The 16,699-nt window shown below is 48.4% G+C and overlaps 1 protein-coding gene across 1 annotated transcript in view; it reads left to right on the forward strand.

Moving 5' to 3' along the window:
- The first annotated feature begins 8,219 nt into the window (after window positions 1-8,219).
- The window catches only part of LOC144819165 (uncharacterized), a 285,622-nt gene continuing 277,142 nt past the window's right edge, over window positions 8,220-16,699 (forward strand). The window contains exon 1 of the mRNA XM_078677137.1: window positions 8,220-8,338. The gene's annotated coding sequence lies outside the window, so the exon portion shown is untranslated. The remainder of the gene's footprint in view (window positions 8,339-16,699) is intronic.

Consider the following 16,699-nt stretch of genomic DNA (forward strand, 5'->3'; position numbering starts at 1 on the left):
GTTAGGAGCTCCTTCTTCTTCACAGTACAGCGCCTCGAAGTGGGTCTGCCATATCGTGGGGGCTATATTAGGTTCGATTGCTGTGGATAATTCCTCAGTGCCATTCGAGACTATACGCCAAAATTTGCGCGAGTCTCTATTGCTTAGTGATCTAACGAGGTGTTCCCAGTAATCCTGATCCCATTCCACCCTCGCATGCTCAATGAGTTTTTTATAGGATCTTCTCCTGGCTTGGATTTCCTCCCTGCTGTGTCCTCCCTTGATAGCAAGTAGCAGTTGGGCCTTGGATTCCCTACAGGTGGCATTGTACCTATTCGTCTTAGGAGGGAGGCCTTTCTTTTTTCCTGTCAAAGCGAACAGGTCCTGCTCAAGGGAGCTGCATATATCTACATGAACCTGTGCAAGCTTTCATCTAATGACAGCATCTTGCGCCTCCCTCCCTAGCTGGAATGCCCTCTCCAAAACCGGGATAATGCTTGCATATAGCTGTGGTATTCTATCTCTACTATTAATCAGCTTCTCCCACTTCACTTTCCTCCGAGTATTTTCGAGTAGTAGCCCCGACTTGTCTTTGTCCGTTCCATACGATGTGGCCTCACGCCCCGGTATGGAGTACGTTAATTCCAGGGCGTTATGGTCACTATCCCTTCTTTCAGTGACATTGAAGTCTACTATATTTGGCCACATAAACAATTTGACCAGAATGTAGTCCAATCGTGATTCACTACCGGTTTTATTGTAGGTGTAAGAGCTGGGAATGTCTGATTTACAGCGGCCGTTACAGGCCCTTAGACCTTGATTTAAGGTAAGGGCAGTTATCTGCAAGGCCAGGGGGTTCCAAGCCCTAAGAGGGGGAGACACTGTTTCTGGTACAAGCCAGCATGAATCTTCCTCGAAGGAGGGGCCATCTCGTAGGCCGGGAAGAGGTTCATACTGTGAATTTAAATCACCACCCACCAGACATGGCAGTTCCCATGGAATGCCTTCTAGGAACACCGAAAGTTCATCTATAGTCTTGGATTCTTTTGACATCGCTACAGGCCTAGAATATAGATTGATAACTAGCAGCTTCGAGGTATTTGGCCACTCTAGTAGGACAGCCAGTATATCGTCCGAGTTGGTCTCTATGCAGGTAGCATGACAACCTAGGTCCGTTGCTACCCAAGTCGAAAGTCCTCCCGATGGCCTGCCCCTTCCCCCCCACTTAGCAGGCTTAGCAAAGGCTGCATAGCCTTGGAATGTTAATTCCTCGCGTGCCCAAGTCTCTTGGAAAACTAATATATTTTTGGAGCTAATATAGGAGCCCCAGTCCGTGGAGTCAATTTTATTAGGTAGACCTGCCACGTTCCATGAGATAATGGTTAATGGGATCAGTTCGGTAGGGGCTGGTCCTATGTTTGGCAGATTATTAGTATTATGTTCCATGGGCACCAATTGACATATAGTGGAATGACTCGTGTCGGTTATTATATTAGTAGGGATCACGGTGAAGTCCACCATACTTGCTTCATGAGCCGAATTAAGTTCCACTATGTTATTGTTTGCCCTGGTCTGTGTAATAGGTGTGGTGGGTAGTGGAGTTACATTAGGCTCCGACCTAGGGGATACTTAGAGGTCATACTAAATTGAGTCCTGCTGTCAATCTACCATCTCCAGAGTACTATATCTGTTGTGAGTAGGTAGATAGGCTGGGTAATGAGTTCTGTTCGGCCCTGGGATTCCTCTCCTATATCCCCCTCCAGCACCCCTCCTCCTTGAGACCGGTTCCCAGCCAACCTCCTTCCCGTACGGTGGGCAGTGGTCTAATGATCGTCCCTTATGATGTTGTGGGGTGTTTCTCTCCCTATAGCAACTTTCCCAATCCTCCAGTAGTTCTTGATGATGGCCCCATCTCTGGTCCTCTAGCTTGTAGAGGCTAGAAGGATAGAAAAAGGATAAGGGAAGTGGTAGAATGTTACTATCCAAATCATCAGGGCCCCAAGAGCAGATATATGCAGCTGTGTTCTGCTCTTTAAAGGTAACCAGGATGCAATCTCCCCTCATAGATTTTCTGGTATAACCCACCCACGGGACCCGTCTGGCCATGGAGATGTCACTGGTTGTTCCTCTCGGAAGTGGTCTATTTAGGGAGAGCCAACTAATGACTTTGTTCTTGAGTGAAGTTATTGATTCAAATGATTGTGGTTTTAATTCCGGTACACCCGCAAGATCCAGGGTGTAGGGGGCTGCTTCTGGGGGGAGATTAACAGGTCTCTGTTTGCGGGTGGGATATGAATTCTCTCCAGTGACTGGTGGATCGCCCTTTAAATCATTCAGGGGCAGAGGAGTATCTTTGGGAGGGGGAATTATTTTAGGTGTGGCAGTTGAGCTATGGTTTACTGGAGTTTGAACGTTATTGGTGTTCGGGGGTGTAATGTTTTCTTTGGATCAACTTGTAGGGTTTTGGGGATTGTGGGTGGTACACTACTCTTTGTAACTGTGGGTGGACCATTTCCCTTAGTGGGCTCTGGTTCCTGGTTTCCTGCTACAACTTTAGCTCCACTACTATCCAACTTCCTTAGGTCTGCAAGTTGGACGGTGGATTTCTCGATAGTGACTAATCTAGCTTCTATCTTGATCAGTCTAGCTTCTAGGGGGCTCAATAAAGATCTGAGGAGTGCGCCTATGTCCTCCAGTGTAATATCATCAGAGGAATTGTCCACTAGAACAGTGTTAGTAGGCGGTAGCGATGGCATGGTAGTATTTATTCTAGGGGAGGCTGTCACTGCAGACTTCTCTAGCATGCCGGCAGTAATGACTCCTTTCCCTCCTTTGTCTCTCGGTTGTGTAAGTTTAGGAGAATTTATCCCTTTATCCACTTTACTTTGGACCCCCCTGTGTTTTTTTTGTATTGCCCCTTCTCTTACACCCCTGTCTCTCTCTAGGCTCGGCTCATTGTCGTTAGTTGCCTCTGCGTTGTTGGCTAATATTGGTTGGGGGATTTGAGTGCTTGGTAAGGCCATTAAACTCATGTCCCCGAATTCACTCGGGACTTCGGTGGTGAGCTCCAAATCAGTTACTGTGGTGCCTGGGATTGTACACGGTACTAGATTAGTCCTATCGCTGGTTGGTGGGCCGGATCTACCTTCAGGAGTTCTAGCTTGGGCTAGTGGGCCCATTGAGGATCTCCGGACCCAGTCTATCTCCTGTGAGATTCTTCGCTCAAGTACCGCAATTTCCTCGATCAGTAACGAGCCTGCTTTGGCGAAGTAAGTGTCAATGGGGCCCTTTACTGCTCCAGCCGCCGCTAGAGCGGTAGTTTTGCTTCTGGTTTCCCTAGTATTCATAACTCTAGTGGTTAGAAGTCTTGTATTCCCTGAATCAAAGGGGGGGGCCCGGACCGGACTCTGCCGTACTCGAACAGCCTCAAACGGCCCGCTCTTTGCCCGGTCTTCGCCCGCGCCTCCGTCCGCGCACGTCCCGCGTACACGTCAGGGGGCTGGGCTAAGTAGGAGGAGGGGGGCGGAAAGAGGCACCAGGTGCGCGGAATGATGTAGCGCAAGCACTCCTGGTCCTCGCAGTCCCGCTCCCGGTCTCAGGAAGTGGCCTCCTTGATGTCGGTGGTGACTGAGCACATGGGCTCCCAAGTCACAGGCAAGTCTATGGAGGGCGGGTTTCAGCGTGCACAAAAGGGCTCCTCTGCAATGCAACTACGAGCGGCTCCCGCGGAGCGGGGGCCGCGAGTCGTCTTAAGCTCACAGGGAGGAGGGGGCGGGAAGAGGCACCAGGTGCTCGGAATGATGTAGCGCAAACGCTCCTGGTCCTCGCAGTCCCGCTCCCGGTCTCAGGAAGTGGCCTCCTTGATGTCGGTGGTGACTGAGCACACGGGCTCCCAAGTCACAGGCAAGTCTATGGAGGGCGGGTTTCAGCGTGCACAAAAGGGCTCCTCTGCAATGCAACTACGAGCGGCACCCGCGGAGCGGGGGCCACGAGTCGTCTTAAGCTCACAGGGAGGAGGGGGCGGGAAGAGGCACCAGGTGCGCAGAATGATGTAGCGCAAGCGCTCCTGATCCTCGCAGTCCCGCTCCCGGTCTCAGGAAGATGCCTCCTTGATGTCGGTGGTGACTGAGCACACGGGCTCCCAAGTCACAGGCAAGTCTATGGAGGGCGGGTTTCAGCGTGCACAAAAGGGCTCCTCTGCAATGCAACTACGAGCGGCTCCCGCGGAGCGGGGGCCGCGAGTCGTCTTAAGCTCACAGAGAGGAGGGGGCGGGAAGAGGAACCAGGTGCGCGGAATGATGTAGCGCAAGCGCTCCTGGTCCTCGCAGTCCCGCTCCCGGTCTCAGGAAGTGGCCTCCTTGATGTCGGTGGTGACTGAGCACACGGGCTCCCAAGTCACAGGCAAGTCTATGGAGGGCGGGTTTCAGCGTGCACAAAAGGGCTCCTCTGCAATGCAACTACGAGCGACACCCGCGGAGCGGCACCCGCGGAGCGGGGGCCACGAGTCGTCTTAAGCTCACAGGGAGGAGGGGGCGGGAAGAGGCACCAGGTGCGCGGAATGATGTAGCGCAAGCGCTCCTGGTCCTCGCAATCCCGCTCCCAGTCTCAGGAAGTGGCCTCCTTGATGTCGGTGGTGACTGAGCACACGGGCTCCCAAGTCACAGGCAAGTCTATGGAGGGCGGGTTTCAGCGTGCACAAAAGGGCTCCTCTGCAATGCAACTCACATAATAAATACAATGGTGAGAAACTACTAAAATGACGGTGTACGGAGTTCGTAATCAACATTTGGCGCCTCGGCACTACCTTTCAAATAAATATATAAAAAATATGACTATTAAAACTGTACAAAAGTACAGCACCGGATGAATCACACGAACCAGGAAAAGGAAAGCGACAGATTTCCTAACTGATATAAAGAAAGGTTTGCTTGTTGAACTTGAAGAAAAAGAAAACGTGAACTACGAAACGACGCTGACCATGCGAAGAGAGTACAACTGCTACACCAAAAAAAAGGAAAGCTTTACATACAAACGGCGATACATTATCGCCGCTTTTATCGACAGAAAACTGCAGTTAAAGCGGTGATAATGTCCTTGCTATTAGGCCCTTGTAACTTCCCATAGCAGCCCAGGTTCTGATACTAACCTGGGCTGCTATGGTTATTCACAATAGCATATTATCAAGCCCATTATCACCGCTTTATCAGAAGTTTTCGGCCGATAAAAGCGACGATAATGTATCGCCTTTTGTTCATAATATGGCCCATTGCTCTTTTTTTGACCAATAAACTTAGGTGCATATCATCAAGGACCGATGTAAAAATTATCGCCATTTAATTGCCAAGAAACTGTTGATACAACGAGGATAATGAGCTTGATAATACGGCCTTCTTATTTCCCATAGAAGCCCATATTAACACCAGAACATAGCCTTCTATGGAAATTTACAAGGACGTATTATCAAGCCCACCCTCCCAACATTAACAAAAAAATAGGCCCTTGTAAATTCCCATAGCAGCCCAGGTTCTGATCCTAACCTAGGCTGCTATGTTTATTCACAAGTGCATATTATCAAACCCATTATCTCCGCTTTATCGGCAGTTGCCTGCCAACAAAAGCGACGATAATGTATCGCATTTTGTTGATAAAATGGCCCATTGCTCTTTTTTGACCAGTAAACTTAGGTTCATATTATCAAGGACCGTTGTTAAAATTATCACGTTCAATTGGCAAGAAACAGCGATAATGAGCTTGATAATACGTCCTTGTTATTTCCCATAGAAGCCCATGTTAACATCAGAACATAGGCTTCTATGGGAATTAACAAGGACGTATTATCAAGCCCACCATCCCAACATTAATAAACTGCAGACAATGCAGATATCAGAAACTGGAAGGTCACTTTACATATTACTGCCCCAGAAAGGTGGCGTTCCCCGCGACTTGTACAAGAGGAGAGAGAGAGTGAGCTCAAAACAATTTTTTTTTTAAAAAGACCTGAGGGGTGCCGCTCACCGAGACTGCGGGGAGTAGGACCGTAACCCCCCCCGCATTCTTCAAAATAAAACCAGAGGATTGCCGTTCCCCAGTGCTCAGGGCACCTTACAAGCCCTCATTATGCAGTAGGTAATATAGATATAGATATATATATTACCTACTGGCAGTCGCCAGTAGGTAGTTATAGTTAGAACCTACTTTCCATAGGAAATTCACAACATTCTATTTGGAATAACTTTGGTGCTGGTGGGCAAATCTTCGTGAAATTCTCTAAGAAAATGGCCTGCTCTCCCCCACTCCTTCCCTGATAGTTTCGGGGTGATTCGTCAAGTGGGGGCCAAGAAAAAATGGGGTCCCAAAACATGTTTTCCCCATGCAATTTTCCATAGGGACCTTTAGCCAGGGCTACAGCCGGAATGGCTGAATGGAATTAGACCAAATTTGGCAGAGAGGTAGAGTTTGGTTCGCAGATTGTGCTTTTTGTTAAATGGTGTAAATCCGTTCAGTAGTTTCTGAGAAATTCAAAAGTTAAATCATAGTGATATCTAGAGACGAAGTACTGTACGCGTACGGAAATCCGTACAATTACGAGCACGAACTGCATGTTGATTGGATGTCAACTGTCTGTCAACACTCCAAACCAGGAAGCATTGGCAGCCATCTTGTGCCTCGGTAGAACCGAGTCACAAGCAAACAGTAAAACAAAGTTGAAAAATATGGAACAGGGGCAGGGTAGAAACATCCTGACCCTCTAGGCCTTCTCAGGGGGTCCCGCATTGTTCTTTCAGCCCAAATGTTTCATTTTTTAAATAAAAAAATCATGTGGTACGCGTACGGTACGCGCACGTGGTGCAAAAGGAAAATAAACTAGAAGTCCGTTTTATTCTTAATTAGCCCCCGGGGGGCCAAATCACAGGGGCAATTTTTTTTCCATAATGGGGGGCTTGTAAGGCCCTCTGAGCCTCGGGGAATTTCTTCCCCAGGGGTTTTATTTTGAAGTATGCGGGGGGCTCATGGCCCCCCGTAGTCGCGGGACCCCCACCCCCTCGGGCCTTTTAAAAAACAAAAACAAATGTTAAGTATGTTTTCAGCTCCCCCCACAAGCCCCGGGGACAGCCACCTTCCTGGGGCAGTAATATTTAAAATAGGGGGTCCGTGATGGCACGGACCCCCTATATTTTCTTCAATTTAGAAAGACTTTCAAAACATGGCTTTACAATCAATAGCCATATCCTATGTCCCATATTCTTTCAGCAATATGGCTCCTTCCAAGGCATTGCCAAGACACCCTCTGGAAATGGAGCGCTATACAAAATATATTAACAAATTACCAAATGTAATCTGCTTGTAACTTGTGTGTATCATTTGTATGAACAGAATACCCTGAATGTAATCCGTGTGCAAGCTGCATGTAATGTGTATATAACGTCTGTGTAGTCTTTCTGAAGCCTGTATGTACCCTCAAAGTACCTTGCCTGTAACCTGGAAGTAACCATTGAAAACCCTGTGTGTAACTTGCATGTAACCGCAGTCAACATGTAACACGTGCAATCTTTACATAACTTGTATGTTTCTTCTTGCATGTAACCTGTGTCTAGCCAGACTTTAACCCCAGTAAAGTGTTTAGTGCATAGTATCACATGCAATGTGTTAGCAGCCTACATGTCACCTGCGGACACGCTGTAAACAGTCAACATGTGACTTGCATACTAGCACTATGTAACTTGCATGTAACTATCATGTAATGTGTATGCAACTTCTGTGCATTCCATGCATGCACCCTATGTGTAACTTGAGCTTATCATACCAGTATCTTGTCTGTAACATTCCTGTAACTGGAATGTTCCCTGAGTGTAGCCTGACCACTACTTCTACCAAGCCAAGGGTGCCTGCCAGTGGCCTGTGGATTCAGGCCAGGGCCAATCAAATGTTCTGGTCTTGATTAAAAAGAAGGCCTCTGTGCTGGGCAACAGTAACACCAATTATTGACATGCCCGGAGGCAGTGCAGCCTGAGGTGTGCACTAAATGATGTTCACCAGTGAACGCCACCACAGGGCTGCCTGCGTGCTTGTTCCAAGAAATGCCTTGGCATCAGCAGCAGGACCTTCTGAGGGAGGGTCCACGCTGGGGGAGGATCTTGTACAAACACAAGGACTATACCACATGCCAGGGGTGTGACTGAGAAATAGGAATAAATATCAGCCCTCCTCCATCTAACAGCACATCTCTCACACTGTGAGAGGGACAGAGCACCTCTCTACCTGACTCAGAGGACAGAACACTTCCCTGCTTGACTCTGAGGATAGAGCGCGTCTCTGTTGACTCTGAGGATAGATCACCTCTCTGCTGCCTTGCTCCAAGGTAAGAGTGGCTCTGTGCCTGTCTCTGAATTTACAGCACACCTGTCTGCCTCTGAAACTTTACCACCTGTAAAACAGCTCTTTTCTTGTTTCTGGGGCTGGAGGTCTCAAACTGCTCTCTTTGACTCTAGAGCGCACCTCTGCGTGTCTCCGAGGAAAGGACAATTCCCATCCTCTACGAGGATAAACCACCTTCAGAGTCTCTCTGATGAAAGAACACCATTCTATCCATCTCTCCGTCTCTCTGACTCTAGAACACCTCTATACCAGCCTCTGCCTCTAGAACACATCTGTACCAGCCTCTGCCTCTAGGACACGTCTGTACCAGCCTCTGACACTAGAACACCTCTGTACCAGCCTCTGACTCTAGGACACATCTGTACCAGCCTCTGACTCTAGAATACATCTGTACCAGCCTCTGACTCTAGAATACATCTGTACCAGCCTCTGCCTCTAGAACAAGTCTGTACCAGCCTCCGCCTCTAGAACACATCTGTACCAGCCTCTGCCTCTAGGACAAGTCTGTACCAGCCTCTGACTCTGGAACACCTCTGTAACAGCCTCTGACTCTGGCACACCTCTGTACCAGCCTCTGTACCAGCCTCTGACTCTAGATTATCTCTGTACCAGCCTCTGACTCTAGAATTCCTCTGTACCAGCATCTGATGCTAGAATGCCTCTATACCAGCCTCTGACTATAGATTACCTCCGTGCCAGCCTCTGACTCTAGAACACATCTGTACCAGCTTCTGACTATATATTACCTCTGTACCAGCTTCTGACTCTAGAACACCTCTGTACTAGACTCTGACTCTAGATCACCTCTGCACCAGCCTCTGACTTTAGACCAACTCTGTACGAGTCTCTGACTCTAGATTACCTCTGTGCCAGCCTCTGACTCTAGAATGCCTCTGTACCAGCCTCTGACTCTAGAATGCATCTGTACCAGCTTCTGACTCTGGATAACCTCTGTACCAGCCTCTGACTCTAGATCATATCTGCACCAGCCTCTGACTCTAGAACACCTCTGTACCAGACTCTGACTCTAGAAGAACTCTGTACAAGTCTCTGACTCTAGATTACCTCTGTGTCTGCCTCTGACTCTAGAATGCCTCTATACCAGCCTCTGACTCGAGAACACATCTGTACCAGCTTCTGACTCTAGATCACCTCTGTACCAGCCTCTGACTCTAGATCACCTCTGTACCAGACTCTGACTCTAGATCACCTCTGCACCAGCCTCTGACTCTAGATCACCTCTGCACCAGCCTCTGACTCTAGATCACCTCTGTATCAGCCTCTGACTCTAGATCACCTTTGCACCAGCCTCTGACTCTAGATCACCTCTGTATCAGCCTCTGAATCTAGACCAACTCAGTACGAGTCTCTGACTCCAGAACACCTCTGTACAAGTTGCTGATTATATATTACCTCTGTGTCAGCCTCTGACTCTAGAATGCATCTGTACCAGCCTCTGACTCGAGAACACATCTGTACCAGCTTCTGACTCTAGATCACCTCTGTACCAGCCTCTGACTCTAGATCACCTCTGTACCCGACTCTAACTCTAGATCACCTCTGCACCAGCCTCTGACTCTAGAACACCTCTGTACTAGTCTCTGACTCTAGAGCAACTCTGTACAAGTCTTTGACTCCAGATTACCTCTGTACCAGCCTCTGACTCTAGAACACATCTGTACAAGCCTATGACTCTAGAACACCTCTGTACCAGCCTCTGACTCTAGAACACATCGGTATCAGCTTCTGACTCTAGATCACCTCTGTACCAGCTTCTTACTCTAGACCAGCTCAGTATGAGTCTCTGACTCTAGAACACATCTGTACCAGCCTCTGACTCTAGAACACATCTGTATAAGCCTCTGACTCCAGAACACCTCTGTACACGTCGCTGACTATAGATTACCTCTGTGTCAGCCTCTGACTCTAGAATGCCTCTGTACCAGCCTCTGACTCAAGAACACAACTGTACCAGCTTCTGACTCTAGATCACCTCTGTACCAGACTCTGACTCTAGATCACCTCTGTACCAGACTCTGACTATAGCTCACCTCTGCACCAGCCTCTGACTCTAGCACACCTCTGTATCAGCCTCTGACTCTAGATCACCTCTACACCAGCCTCTGACACTAGAATACATCTAAACCAGGCTCTGACTCTAGAACACCTCTGTATGAGTCTCTGATGGTGTTTGGACTTTCAGAAATGGTTAAAAATCCGAACCAAACGTCATTCGAAAAGTATTTTTCGGTCGGAGTTGAAACGTGTGTGTCTAGGGGTTACGCTTCCGAATGCCTCAGAGGCTTTTCTACTGAGTGATTACGATGTGAGATTTGGCCGTCGGAATCTGAATTTGGGGGCCTGTAGCAGGCCCCACTTCAGCCGGCGACATCTGAATCAGGTCCATAAGGGTACCCAAGGCACTCCCCTTTCCAACCATGCACAGTGTAGCAGGTGCCAAGGAGTACCCGCTACAGGGTGTACAATTGTCACCAGCCACCCCTTCCATGGTAGCTGGTGTATTCGGTTGGAACCAAATCGTATCCAGAAGCATCCAAATACATTATTATCACTCGGTCAACTCCCCTGATCAGAGTCGGTCGGAAAACACTCTGAGACCGATTCAGTCAGAATGCTTTCAAAACGGCATTATAATCGACCCCTAGGAATGAGACTTATTTATTTTACAGCGCTGTAAGCTTTCACTGTCTGCTTCGTAGCACAAGTAGTGAAACACGGTGTGTCTGCAGACATTCAGTCCATTAGCATTAGTACATTAAAACAAACTCTGCATAGAATTGAAAGGTGGAATCAGGAAGAGCGGAAGAACAGCTAGAAGTAAAGACACCTCGGTGCAGCCCTGATCCTAGTGGTGTCCCTACCACGGATTCTGGATTGCTTCTTGCTGCTGTAGAGAGGATACAAAGATGAAGCAAGTTGCAGGGTGCCCAAAAGTTTCATTTTGCAATGCTCATTTGGAGATCTAGATGCCTGAGGACAGAAGAGACTAGGTAAGTGACAGATGGACTCATTTATTAAATAAGTGTGGTTAAGATGCAGTCCCTTCATGGAGTTAGTTGGGCGCAGGAGGGTCTCGCCCTGTGGGCGAAGTGAAAGGGATGCGTTCTCCATGGCTAGGAGCGAGGTCCCAGCATGCACTGCTCTGATGCTCAGTCATAAATCGGGAGATTGCGGCTGTTCTTGGTATCATTTGTCCAATGAACAATCAGTGTTGTTCACTCTGTCTCTTCTTGGCAGTATTTCCTTGGTTTTTCATCATTCATGGGTCTTTGGTCATGGATATTCAGTGTGGCGTCATCCATCCCATGCAATGATCCTGGTCTGTTCATGCACTTTCTTTACCCCTGTACTGTGACCCGCGCCCTCGGTCAGTGGTATATAACCCTCTCCAGCTGTGAACCTCTTATAAAGACTCAGATGCTGGCCACCAGAGGCTGAATTGGCATGACTGAAGAATGAGGGCAGTCAGAGCATGTAGGGACATTACTCCCTGCCAGGAGAGCATACCCATTTCAAAACAAGGGACCAGGCACGGCAGTGCTGGGCCCTGGGCACCAGGCACGGCAGTGCTGGGTCATGGGCCCTGGGCACTAGGCACGGCAGTGCTGGGTCATGGGCCCTGGGCACCGGGCATGACAGTGCTGGGTCCTGGGCACCAGGCATAGCTATGCTGGGTCCTGGGCACTGGGCATAGCTATGCTGGGTCCTGGGCACTGGGCATCGCAGTGCTGGGTCCTGGGTTCTGGGCACCGGGCATGGCAGTGCTGGGTCCTAGGCTTAGGGCATGACAGTGCTGGGTCCTGGGCACCAGTCATGGCAGTGCTGGGTCCTGGGCACCAGGCATGGCAGTGCTGGGTACTGGGCATCAGGTATGGCATATGGCAGTGCTGGGTCCTGGGAACCTGGCATGGCAGTGCTGGGTCCTGGGCACCAGGCATGGCACTGCTAGGTCCTGGGCACCAGGCATGGCAGTGCTGGGTCCTTGGCACCAGACAAGGCAATAATGGGTCCTGGGCACCAGGCATTGCAGTGCTGGGCTCTGGGCACCAGGCATGGCAGTGCTGGGTCCCGGGCACCGGGCATGGCAGTGCTGGGTCCTGGGCACCAGGCATGGCAGTGCTGGGTCCTGGGCACCTGACATTGCAGTGTTGGGTCCTGGGTACCAGGCATGGCAGTGCAACGTCCTGGGCACCATGCATGGCAGTGCTGGGTCCTGGGCACCGGGCATCAGTGCTGGGCCCTGGGCACCAGGCATGGTAGTGCTGGGTCCTGGGCACCAGGCATGGCAGTGCTGGGTCCTGGGCACTGAAAATGGCAGTGCTGGGTCCTGGTCATCAGGCATGGCAGTGCTGGATCCAAGGGGGTCAGTGTAGGGAGGCGGGAGCATAGGGGGTCCTCTAGTCACAGCCATCGGCCTCAGAGGGACGGCTGTGGGCACATGCAGTTACCAGACGAACATAATCTGGGGCACCTGGCAAGCTCTGGGGTCACAGGAGTAAGATGGAGAACACAGTCTAAGGCCATGCGTTGCACCCCATGCCCACTGGCAAGGTCCCAGCCCTGCCCAGGGGTGTGATGCTAAGAGAGGTTGGGGTGTGGCCAGCTGAGCCCTGAGGCAGCTGGTGAGACCTGGGTCACTGGAGTAAGATGGAGAACATAGTCTAATGCTCTGCTCTGTACCCAAGGGTGACTGGCAGGGAAGACAGCCTTTACAACGCGAATTTTACTCCGCATACTGTTACAACGCGGTTTTTAGAATGCAACTCGTAACCACGACTTGCGCTGGAGGGCGCAACAGGACAAGGCATATTTTAATTGTACGTAGGCTGGTGTTGGAATAGTAAATTAGTCCGCACCCCTACAACGCAAGTCGTGGTAACGACTTGCGTTGTAAAAACCGCGTTGTAACGGTACGCGTGGTAAAACGATGCGTCGTACTGTCATACATCCGACTGGCAGGGTCACACCCCTGCCCAGGGCTCTGTGGATGCTGCGGAAACAAGGATCAAGGAAAACCTTGTAAAGCCAAAAACAGTCCCTCAAAAACAGACATTATGTGCTGTGAAATTTCAGTATTGAAAACAAACCTTAAAAATACTCTTGAACGCCTTCACGTAGAGGGTGTTAGGGCTGAGAGCTTAAAGATTAACTCTCTTGGTATGTTGAGCTGTGCAGATAAAATGTTCCAGTGAAGGCCTCAGGCACCCATGGATGGTGATGCGGAAGACATCAGAAGTTACATCACTCATGACATCACGTTACACATCAGCATTACCATCATCAGTTACGTCACTGAAGACTCAGCAGGTGTCTCTTTTCAGTACTAGATTGTGTTTGTGCCAGTTCCCCTTATTCATATATGTGAATAATGGCACTGCAAGCTTGCAGCCATAATTAATATTCAAAACAAATGAATTAATATCAGCTGTAACTACCAGATCCGGTGCTGGAGTCTGGAGCCTGAGGCAAAATTCCGCGTTGCTGCTTGAGGACTCCCAGTCCTTACCAACAAGACAACATTTTGTTCATTCTTGGAATACACTGCCCTCTTGGGGCCGTTTGTGTTAGTACAGTCTAACGTCATTAGCGTTTGTTGTTAAGAACATCTAGGCCTCCAAGGCGCTACACTTGTGGCGCACAAAGAGATTGTTAGAAATGGTTGATACCCTGTCCAAGTAGGGACCCTTCCTTCTAGCGAGGCAGTGTGAAGTGCAGTGCCCTCAGGTCACGGTGCAAGCAGTGGCTCAGTTGCAGCATCAGGTAGTTTTGTCAGTGAGACCAGTGTTGCAGTACAAAGCAGGGCGGTGTTCTCTGCGGTGCCTTCAGATCACTGAGTCGGAAGCAGTGTTGTTGACGGCATCGTAGTGGTTGTTATTCTGTTGAAGCAAAAAACACAATGAAGTCTGTGATGTTTCTGAGAGCTCTTCGACAGGGGGCTAGTTCTACCTCAAGCACTTGTAGAAAGTCAGGAAATAAGTAGTTGAAAGAGCAGTAAAGTCCTTTCACTGCCCAAGTCAGAATCAGCAACTACAGTCCAACCTAACAAAGCACAACACAGCAAAGAGGCCGTGCTCTCCTAGCAGTTCTTCCAGTTCATCTTCTTGGCAAGTCTGTAGTCCAAAAGAGTTCTAAGTTTTTGAGTTTTAGGTCTAAAACATATACCCCTTTTTCCCCTTTGAAGTCTTTGTTCAGAGCTTCTCTCTTGCTCAGCAAAACCAGTACTGTGCTCTCTTGTCTAGCCACACCACATGGTATAGAGACAGCATTGTGCATGGCAGCAACAACCTTCTCAGGTGTTAGTGACAACTCCTGCCACCACTCCAACCCAGAATGCCCCATCAGCATATGCAGGGCACACCTCACCTCCCTTTATGTGAGAAGCAGACCATTTCAGTCTAAAACCACAATGTGAATCAACAACCAGACAGAGGCACATTGGATAGTTGAACACGAAAATGCCCACTTTCTAAAAGTGCAAAAACAACAGTTGATGAACAGAATGCAGACCAATGTCATACGTTCACCCCAGTACAGAGATCTGGGCCTAAATCCCTCATGAGCACAAAAAAACTATGGATTTAGGCCCAGATCTCTGTACTGGGGTGAATGTTTGACATTGGTCCGCATTCTGTCCATCAACTGTTGTTTTTGCATTTGTCACCCCAAGTGGGATGGGTATGCTCAGGCGTGAGTCCCGTGCTCTCCACGCCACTGGAGTCAAGCTATCCTGGCTGAAGACGGCTGATAGCCAGAAACCGTTCCGAGGATGCTTGATTCTGGTCCAGGAAAGACATGGCTTGGCAGTTCAGGCTGGACTGTTCCCATGAGGCATAGGGTCAAGACTGATTTGCATATGGCTAGGTTTAAGCTGGAATGTCATGGTGAGCAAAAAACGATGGATTTAGGCCCAGCTCTCTGTACTGGGGTGAATGTATGACATTGTTCTCCATTCTGTCCATCAACTGTTGTTGTTGCACTTTCTAAAATTGGCATATTTAGATCCACAATTTAAAAATAATCTTTTCTTAATTAGGTATTTTTAAATATTGAGCTTAAATTTGAAATCTCTATCTCTTCCCAAATACATTTTACACTTATAATATGTTACAATGGCAGCTCCAATGATAACCCACGGGAGAGATAGTCCTTCCAATCATGAAACAAGCAATGGGCATTACTCTCTTTTTCTGCAAGAGATATCTAGTTTTCAGAAATGTCTGAGTTTGTAGATTTTCCTTGATCGCAGCTGACCTAAAGTCCAAATGCTGCAACTACCCACATCACCAGAAAGGCCGAAATTCAAAGAAAAAGTTATGTTTACACATCACATCTTTCCTATTGAGGGTGATTAGCCCACCCACACAAGTGGGGTATTATTTTATTTGGGAGAAGTGTGGCTTACGAATAGTGGATTGACATTATATATTGAATTTTAATCAATTCTTTCCCTCCAAACGGAAGTCAATGTTGAGGAAAAACACATTTTGCAAACCACCCTCTCCATCATATGGCATTATGAGTAACCACATATTCAGTGTTGTACAAAAAAACCCACCCCTGAATTCAAATTCTTGCTCCCATTTTAAACATGTATAACTTCCCTTCACACCCATTTCTTATTCATTATAATTCACTGTGAGAAGTTGGCCTGGTATATGCTGTCCCCTAGTTCAAGTGGGCACCTTGTACTAGCCCAAACAGATAGGTTAAAGACAACCTTATTTGAAAGCTATCCTAGTGGTAGCTATGGAGCGCAGCGTCTAAAAACACCCTACTCATCTCTTTATGAAGTTAGAGGTCAAAGTACACATGTTACACGTAATATATATATATATATATCAGTAAATTAGCACAATATACTTTGAGTACGAGGGGCATACCAAACCATATTTTAAGAAAGTTGAATAAGAACCACGACTTGACTAGACACAAGAACTAGAATCTGTAGAATCGCTGGGACCACAAGGAACCACCCAAGGTAGTGACACGGGAGACCAAAGGGAGAGGCGTGCAGAGTGAGAACACACCCGCGACTCTCCGTTAGCTTTCATGGGAAACGTCGCGGTTGGGAATTTAAAGATAAAGGACACTTAGGTGAGGACTTTTAGCAAACCGCTTTAGACTTAAGGAGTTCTAGGGCCAACACCCACAGGAGTACTGGAGTACTCGTGTTACCTCACCCAGGGTAGCCGGATACATAGGTGTCTTTTGTTGTCGGGAATCTTTTTTGATTTCAAGAACTCGTGAAGTCCAAAGACGATCACACGTTCAGAAAAACCAAACCTCAATTCTCCAAAAAGAAAGTAGCAGGTCTAAAGATCAG

Source organism: Lissotriton helveticus, chromosome 2_1 (genome assembly GCF_964261635.1).
Source record: "Lissotriton helveticus chromosome 2_1, aLisHel1.1, whole genome shotgun sequence".
NCBI lineage: Eukaryota > Metazoa > Chordata > Amphibia > Caudata > Salamandridae > Lissotriton > Lissotriton helveticus.